The sequence below is a fragment of the Haliaeetus albicilla genome, chromosome 22, assembly GCF_947461875.1.
Source record: "Haliaeetus albicilla chromosome 22, bHalAlb1.1, whole genome shotgun sequence".
In the NCBI taxonomy this organism is placed as follows: domain Eukaryota; kingdom Metazoa; phylum Chordata; class Aves; order Accipitriformes; family Accipitridae; genus Haliaeetus; species Haliaeetus albicilla.
In genome coordinates, this window is record NC_091504.1 from 8,828,763 (window position 1) to 8,838,125 (window position 9,363).

A 9,363-nucleotide genomic window follows, 5' to 3' on the forward strand; every position below is an offset into this window, starting at 1 on the left:
GGCAAAGCCATGGCTTGCCTGGCAAAGCTGCTGCCTGCCTGGCAAAGCCATCGCCTGCCCGTCCCCTCTCTGAGTTTGCTCCCGTGTTCGGCCGGGAAGGTGGCCGCCCCAGTGCCACGGCCACTGACCTTGGGCAGTCCCCGAGCGATGGACGAGCAGTGCTCATTGGTGCTGCTCCAAAAGAAAATAACTAATAGATTTGTACAGATCCTTGAGCCGGCCAGAGGGAAGAGGCACAGGGTGCCAGGTGTGAAAGCGGCAGTGGGGCTGGATGCGGGATGGGTGCAGCAGATCCAGCTCCCCCCAGCGTCCCGTAAAATCAGATCCTTCCTAAGCTGGCAAGGCCAGGGGGTTCTCCTGGCTGTGATACTCAGCAAAGCCTGCCCACCTCTAATTTCATCCAGCCCTTCATTTCTGGAGCTGAATTTTGCCCATTTTTGCTTAGAGATGCTAAGTGAGCCACTGCAGCCCCAGCTAAAATACTGGAGGTTGAGAGTAAAAATAACTGTGAATGCTCCGCTCATTTGGAGTGCAAACGATCAATGCCAAGCCAGCATTGCAAAAAAAAAAAAAAAACAAACAACAAAAAAACCCAACAAAAAAAACCCCAACCCCAAACAAGCCCTTTAAAAGGTAATATTTTGCCACCAAGACGCTGCTTCAGCTCCCCGATGATTCAGGAGGGGCTGCAGGATGAGGCCCACGGCAAGTCTTCCCACGCATCCCGAGCCAGGAGGGGAGCGCAGGGTCTGGGCTGCCGGTAACTTCCCCAGCCGCCGCATGGAGACGTCAGGGGGGATGCAAGCCTGGCGTGGCAAGAGTTTTCATTAAATGTGCTTCTTAGGGCTGATCCGCTTTCAAGAGTTTCCAAAAATAGTGACAGCACCGAGCCGAGATGGGCGTTGGAAGGAAATGTGACTCATGTGCTACCCAGCGCCCAAGCAAAATCGGAGGAGCTCGAGGCCACCACGCAAAATGAGCCACCCGAGCGAGAGCCACTGCTCAGGGACGCTGCCAAGAACGGGGTCTGCAGGAGGATGCACGAGGGCATCCCAGTGCCTTTTCTGGTGGCTGCAGAGCTGTCTACAGAGGGGATGCAGCTTGGGCTCGTCCCCCACCTGTCCTTTCCGCAGGGCCCCTCTACTGTCTGCGTTTCCAGCTGCTGGGGAGATGATGGACAGCTGTCAGTCAAAACCTGGTGGCTGCCAAGGACAAGCTGCTGGAGCCAGGCAGCAAAAGCTGTCCTGAGGTGGGGAAGAATCCAGCCCCATGCCACATGGGATGGTTCAGCAGGGCCACAGCTGGTGGCAGAAGGGAGAGGTGACCTTGTGTGACAGATCCAGCCACCTTTGGATCAAGCGAGAGCAGAACTGGCTGCACCTCCATCCCTGTCCCCTCATAGCCCATCTCCCAGGCAGGTCCATGCTCAGTGGAAATAGCCCTGTGAGCATCCCATAGGGAACGGCTCTGGGCCAAACTCTGCCAGGTGCCCACTGCCTTTACTCCACCCTCAGCCGGCTGGGAGGATTTCGGCACAGGCTAGAGGAAGGCACGAGGCTGCCGGCATCTCCGACTTGGCTGTGTGTGCCCCGCAACGGGTTTGGACACGTTTTTTTCACCCAAAGGTGTTTCTTCCCCTGGAAAACCCAGTGGTTTTCAGCAGGGTCTTTTTGCTGGAAAACGGGTGGGTTTGTCAGCTTTGGGCGGAGGGGTTGGCCACAATTTTGGGGTGCGAGGAGGTGCCGGGGAGCTCACCCAGCCCTGCACACCCCCACACCCCCCCCCATATGGTTGGGTTATGGCTCCGGCTCGGCAGGCCTCCCACGTTGCCATGACAACTGCAGCATCCCAGCTTGGCAAGGACAGGAGATCTCCGCCATCCCCACCGCTGCCTCGCCCGGAGGTGGCTCAGGATGCCGGCACAGGCAGCACCCCTGCCCTCAGACCCAGCCGCCAGCTCAGGGTGCCACAGGCAGCACCCCAAGCCCACAGCTGAGCATAAGGTGCTATTTACACTGGTTCCTAGGGGCCGGTCCATGCTCCTCCTAATTCAGACCTTCCTTCACATACCTCCGAAAGCCACAGGGCTGGCAGCAGCAGGGGCAGGAGAGGTTTTTGCTTTTCAGGCAAGGATCTGCCTGTTCAAACCACCCCCCGCACCGCTGCGGACAGGTCTCTCCCCCAACTGCCCAGCTGCAAAACAGCAGCTCCTGCCTGCTCCAGCTTTGCTAGGTCCCAGCTGGCAGAGCATCCCTCTGCTAGACACAAGGTCCCCAGGCCACCCCCAAATCCCTTCTGTCCTCCCTGGGGGGTGGAACGGGGTGGGCAGCAGGCTCCCAGATCACAGACCCCGCTCCTGCAGTCACCCCAGCTCTCAGGGCAGCAGAGCCGCCGGGGTCTCTGGGACTGGCGTTACCCGACGCTAATTAGAGCATCATCACAGGCGGCTCTCGCTCTCAGCAGCCTCGCAAGACCTCGGCTCTCAGCCTGACGAGATCCTGAGCTAAACCCTCGCTGACAGCGGTGGCACCAGGCTGGGAAGAAACTAAGCTCCTCATCTCAGAGGCTGCTACACCTCCAGAAAGGTCTCATTTGAAAAGCATTAATACAAGATTAATAGAGGCTTTAATAAACAGTGAATCAACCGCTAATGGAGCCCACCTTGTAAGCCGTCTGTAACACCTCAGGGCTTTAAAGGCATCCAGAACATGTCTGGAACATGCTTAAAATGGATGTTAATCACCTTGTAGCCCTGAAGACACCACACCGGAAAGAAACTTTAAGATAAAAGGTTGCAGATGAGACAGGGAGCCTGCCTCATCCCTCCGCCACTTTAGAGGGGGTTTGATTTACAAGTCTTGCCCCCCTGCGCTGGCATGAAGGCAGGCAGAGGAATTTGGGCCACCCTTGTACCCCCGGGGCTGGAGCTGGGTCAGTACCCTGGGATGAAACAAGGCCAGTTTATAAGGGACAGCCATGTCCCACCTGAAGCATAGCCACCCCCTGTGAAAGGGCACCCGCCCTCATCACGGAGCAGGGGCTGGAGGGGTAACAGGACACTGCTTGGAGCAGGACGACCACTGAAGCGAGCCTCAGGTCCCTCTGTTAGGGCTACACCACCCTCCTCAACAGCTTTTCCTTGTGCCCATCAGCACTGCCCTTGCTGAAGCTTCACCACTTCATCCCTCTGCTTTGCACCTCCCTATCCTCTCTGCTCCCAGCATTGGATAATCCCAGACTGTGATTTAGATCTCCTCCCTCAACCTCCTCTTCTGCAGACTGAAGGCAGCCCAGGTCCCTCAGCCTCTGCTGGACTTGCTCCAGCTCGTGACAAGTCTGCAATCATTCGAGGGACTGACCCTTCCCCAGCCTGGTTTGAGGAACACTGCAAGGACCCTTTCCCAAGGGCCAAGGTTTAGTTTCGAAGTCCTGCTTGTTCCAGCCAGGCCACTAGGTTGGCTTGCTCTGCAGAGCTCTGCACTCACCTCTCCCCTCCCAGGCATTGCTCACTGAGGCTGGCTGGGGTGTTGTACATGGCAGGACTGACTGCCTGACCCACAGGGTGCCTGGGACGCTTACTTGGCTTCAAGTCCCAGTGGACTTCAATATTTGGGGGCTGCCAGACATGCTGGCTGAGAGACTCTGGGGGCTGGGCATCAGAGTACAGTCTATGGTTGTTTGAGAAGTTCAGCAGCATATATCCAGAGGACAGTGGTAGTTTAGTGGTCAGGAGCTTCTTGGTGGTCTTTAATTGCCTCACAGCACCACTGTTCAGGTCCATGTGTTTGGATATCTCCCTTTGGGGGAAGAGAAGCAGCTCTGCAGAACCCAGGGGCACTTTGGTTGGCATCAGCTCTAGCTGGTTGAAGCAGACCAGGATTTGCTGTCTGCTTGCAGGGTCAGAAACTGAACACCATCTTGGATGGCTTCCAGGCTTCCCGAGGGAGGTTGGACCTTGTGGAAGGACAGGCATGGGGTCAGAGACTGGAACCAGCACAAGTCACATTAGTCTTACAGCGCTCTCCCTACAGCCTGAAGTATCCGAGTCATTACCCAGCTTTTGACTGGAGACAACCTACAGCCATCCTTGGGAGTCACTTGTTCATGGCAGAGCCTCCTCTGCTTTACCATGGAGTAAGCCCAGTCCACTGCAGACCAGATCTGCAGGTCTGAACGGTTGCTCCGCAGCTCTCAGGTAGACATTCACTGGCCGCTCCGCTTTGAGAGGGTATCATCATCTCAGGGCACAGCCACAAACAGCTCAGGATCTTCTGCCAGAGCTCTGGAAAGGATGAGTCCCACACCCAAAGTCACTGTTCAGAGCATGGAAACACAGCTGCCTTGTGTTAAGAGCTTCACAGCCATGTGAGTGCCTGCAGCTGTGTAGTACAAGCTAAATGCATTCTCCAGGCCCCAAGCAGCTGGAGGCTAACACTCAGCTGAGGGACATCCATCCTGCCCTCTCTAAGTCAGTTGAGGAAGTCTCCCAGATTTCAGCCCCAGCCAGGACACCACAGCATCAAGATCTCCTCTGTTAGCTCAGCGCAGCAGTGTAACAGGGTCTGCCACAGCGCACAGAGTAGCTTCAGTCCAGTCTGCAAACATAAAGCATCATCCACAGCGGAGGAAGGTCTGGGGCAAACCAGGCACAAGCAGGTCTACTGGAGCCACCCGAGGACCCTGATCAGCTGCGGCAACTTGGTGATCTCGCTAGAAACAAGAGTCTTCATCTTGAAAATCATCTTTGAAAGCTCACAAAGATCTCAGGAGGTTCCTGATGGCTGGAAAATGGCAAACACCACACAGGTCTATCAAGTAGGAGGACTCCAGGGGCCCAGTTCAGGAGGTAGCCCCCAGACCCCACCATGCACCTGGCAGGGCAGCCAAGCAGGGACATGCACCAAGAGCCCACCAGCACAAGCCCCAGGCCCTCCCTGAGGGCTTATATACCCCTCCTGGCAGCAGCAGCTGCACGTGATTGGCCAGGGCAGGAGCAGGGAAAATGGGCGATTGGCCAGAGACAGTAAGGCAGTAGGGGATTGGTCAGGAGTCCCTGCATCCCAGACCAATCCCAGCCTGCGATGGGTCTTGCAGCCAAGGGGAGGAAGAGCCTGGCTGGTCTTCTCCTGCAGGACGTGGTTGTGGGGTGGTTTTGCATGCTGGGAGTGGGGGGGTGGATGATGGACAGACGGATGGATGGAGACAGACAGACAGACCCTACAGCCCCTCTGCGGAACTCCCCAGGAGCACTTGCAGTACCAGCAGCCCTCAGCTTGACCCTGCACCACGTGAAACCGTCCAGACGTAGCTTCTGCCCAGCTTTGACGGAGCAAACCCCGTGGCTCTTTGAGACAGGGAGCCATGTTGTTGTTGGATCGTGGCTGCGATGGGGTCAGGTAAGCCTGCACAAGGGTCTGCCAGTGCCGGTCTCCTGCATGACCCAGTTACAGCAGTTCAACGAGCTCCTCGTGCCCCAGTCTGGTATTTCTGCCTGAGCCATCCGCTGTTCCAACCAGTTTAATTACCCACATCTGAGTCATCCCCGGCCCAGCTTTATCAAAGCTCGCAGCCTTGCAGACAAACTGCCCTTTGTGCTCCTCCAGCCCCTGTCAATGGGGAATTGCCAAGTACCAATTAATCAGCGGCTCCTGCTGCGACAGGCCTGGGAGATGGTGCCCCAGGAAGATGGATCAAGGAATGGAGAAGGGCCAGTGCCTGCCTGACGGGGCAGAGCTGGGACTACAGCCCGGGTCCTGATCCCACCCCAGCAGGATGATGGGGAGGCACAAGCTTCCTCCAGTGGGGACCAACCACAACCCCTGCCATATCATAGAATCATAGAATGGTTTGGGTTGGAAGGGACCTTAAAGACCATCTAGTTCCAAGCCCCCTGCCATGGGCAGGGACACCTTCCACTAGACCAGGTTGCTCAAAGCCCCATCCAACCTGGCCTTGAACACTTCCAGGGATGGGGCATCCACAACCTCTCTGGGCAACCTGTTCCAGTGCCTCACCACCCTCACAGTAAAGAATTTCTTCCTTATATCTAATCTAAATCTACCCTCTTTCAGTTTAAAACCATTACCCCTCATCCTGTCACTACACTCCCTGATGAGGAGTTCCTCCCCACCTTTCCTGTAGGCCCCCTTTAAGTACTGGAAGGCTGCTATAAGGTCTCCCTGGAGCCTTCTCTTCTCCAGGCTGAACAACCCCAACTCTCTCAGCCTGTCCTCATAGAAGAGGTGCTCCAGCCCTCTGATCACCTTCGTGACCCTCCTCTGGACTCGCTCCAACAGGTCCATCTCCTTCTTATGTTGGGGGCCTCAGAGCTGAACACAGTACTCCAGGGGGGGTCTCGCCAGAGTGGGCAGAGGGCGAGAATCACCTCCCTCAACCTGCTGGTCACACTGCTTCTGATGCAGCCCAGGATGTGATTGGCTTTTTGGGCTGCAAGTGCACACTGCCGGCTCACATTCAGTTTTTCATCCACCAACACCCCCAAGTCCTTCTCTGCAAGGCTGCTCTCAATCCACTCATCACCCAGGCTGTATTTGTGCTTGGGATTGCCCCGACCCATGTGCAGGACCTTCCACTTGGCCTTGATGAACTTCATGATGTTCACGTGGGCCCACCTCTCAAGCCTGTCAAGGTCCCTCTGGATGGCATCCCTTCCCTCCAGTGTGTTGACCATATCACACAGCTTGGTGTCGTCGGCAAACTTGCTGAGGGTGCACTCAGTCCCACCGTCCATGTCACTGACAAAGATGTTAAACAGCACCGGTCCCAATACCGATCCCCGAGGAACGCTGCTCGTCACTGGTCTTCACTCAGACATCAAGCCGTTGACTCCAACTCTTTGAGTGCGACCATCCAGCCGATTCCTTATCCACTGAGTGGTCCACCTGTCAAACCCATGTCTCTCCATTTTAGAGACAAGGATGTCACACGGAACAGCGTCAAATGCTTTGCACAAGTCCAGGTAGATGATGTCAGTTGCTCTTCCCTTATCCACCAACGCTGTAACCCCATTGTAGAAGGCCACCGAATTTGTCAGGCATGATTTGCCCTATCCTTATCCTGGATGCTGGCCTCACTAATGCCCGAAGCATTTCAGCTCTCCACCATGGCCAGGTTTCTTGTGTGGTGGTCCAGCAAGCCCTCTAGATGCAGAGACACCTGGAAATCCAACAGTGGCAGCTCTTGGCCAAGAGAGAGGTGCTTACAGCTATGCCAGCTAGAGCAAGGCAAATATTTGTGAGCATGGGAAGTGTGCGGGCCAAGATCATCCAGCCCGGTGAGGATGGGTGATGCGGGGACAGCTCCAGCAGGTCCATCAGCTTCTCCTGCTTCCTGAACCAGCCGTGGGCCTCTGGAGATGAAAACCAGCGCCCAATTTCTAGGCCATGACTATGCAGTTCATGGGGAGGGCTGTAAATCCAGTTTGCTGTGCAGTGATTTTCAAGCTGGCAGGTCTGAGCGGTGATGTGAGACATCCCCAGTGCTCAGCAGGGTTCATGTGCATGGGACTGGAGCAGAAACAATTTTTGGGGGTGAATGTAAATGTTCAGAAGGAGAAAGAAAAAAAAAGAACTATTCTGGCCCAAATCAAATCCACATGTTGGTGTAGGGGGTTCTTTCAATTCCAGGTGTCAGGTGTTTTCAAATCTGCTTAATACAGCAGAAGTAAGGTTGATGGGGAACATCAAAGTGACATGCCCACAAGTTTTGCTCTGAGGTGATTAATTTTAGTTTGGATTTTTCCTTGTCATTTTAATTTGGGGGGCGGGGGAGGGTGGTGGTGGTGGTATGGAAGAGTCAGTTTGGCCAGGCTGCAAAACCTCTGAGCAGCTAATAAGTCTGCACTGGTGGCTGAAAGAGGGTCAGCAGAGAGAGATGTCACCCACCTCTCCCAGCAGCTGCTGGACGCTGACCCTGAGCTAGGGCTGCCTGGAGAAGGAAGGGCACAGCCGGTGCATGCTCACTGGAGATGAGCTGCTCTTGCAGCTCCCCAGTAGAGTGGAGTGGGAGAGCGGATCAGCTGCCAGTTCAGCTCCTCCACCTGTGAATCGCAAGGTCACGTGCGCGTGCCTCGCTCGGTGCTGATAAGGGAACCATTACAGTCCTCCTCTGCTTACCTGGCTTGATATCAGTGTCCCGCTGCTGCTGGTGGCAGCCAGGTAGCGATTTCTAGGCCTAACTGATAATTAGTTAAATCTGTCCTTGGCACAAAGGAGAACACAGTGAGCTAGAAAGCTATAACGTGAGCATGGCTGTCTGCCCATGCCCGTGATAGGGAAGAGCACCCAGTACCTCTGCATCCCTTGGGACACCAATTTGCTCTAAGGCAGAGCGAAGGGCTCACATGAGAGCTACAGAGCCCTCTGCGTGGTGAATAAATACAATATGCCTGCACCCAGCAGCGCTGGGGCTCAGCGATGAGCTCTGCACAGGATGGGGAGCTGCTCTGCACCCTGAGGCACTTGCCTATTGAAGGGAGATGACGATTGGGCCTGAGAACACCAGGAAAATGGGAGATTGGCACCGGGTGCTGCGCTCCCGTCTTTCTTACCGCAGGACCCTAAGGAGTTAACAAAAAATGCCACCTACTGTATTTTATCTCTCCTCCATTGAGGTAGCTCTGACACCGGCAGCAGAACAATGCTAAATTCTGATTAGCTCTGGTTTTCCAGCAAGAGGGGAGGCACAAGAGGGTGGGGAATTAATACTATTCTGCATAATTTTTAATCTAAATTCCATTTCTTTTCTTTTCTTTCTCTAGGAAGCAAACAATCTAGGGGGTTTTGTACTCAATTTTTTGCTTTCATAATCTAAATGAATTGTTTGCAAGTAGGAGCCAGCTGCAAAGCTGGCAATCTCCGATCAAATCTGCCTTTCTCCTAGTTCTAGCAATCATTAATTTGCTCCTCAGCTCTGATTAGCTAATCCTGGCTGCCTTGTGGCAGTTTGCAGGGAAAAACAGCATGTGAGACACAGTTCCCTTTGATGGAGCTGGAGCTGGTGGCGGGGTGACGGGATTGATTTCTGCAAGGGTCCATGGTGCTCCTGGTTGTCAGCTCTCTGGAGAGGAGTGGGGTGCTTTGGGAGGAAAGGCTGGCAAGGTTATTTATGGAATCCTGGCATTTTGGAAATATCAGAGGATGATGCTTTCCCCTGCTCAGTGCAGGGCGTGCTAGTTTGTTACACTGAGACTAATTAGCTGGGCTTTAAAATAGGAATTGAAGACACTGCAGAAGCCTCTCAAAAATACCTGGGTGCTGCCCCATTTTTATGATGTTGCTGGTGTGTCTGGGTGACATGGCAGAGCTGTTACCTCTATTTCATAGATGGGAAACTGAGGCAGGG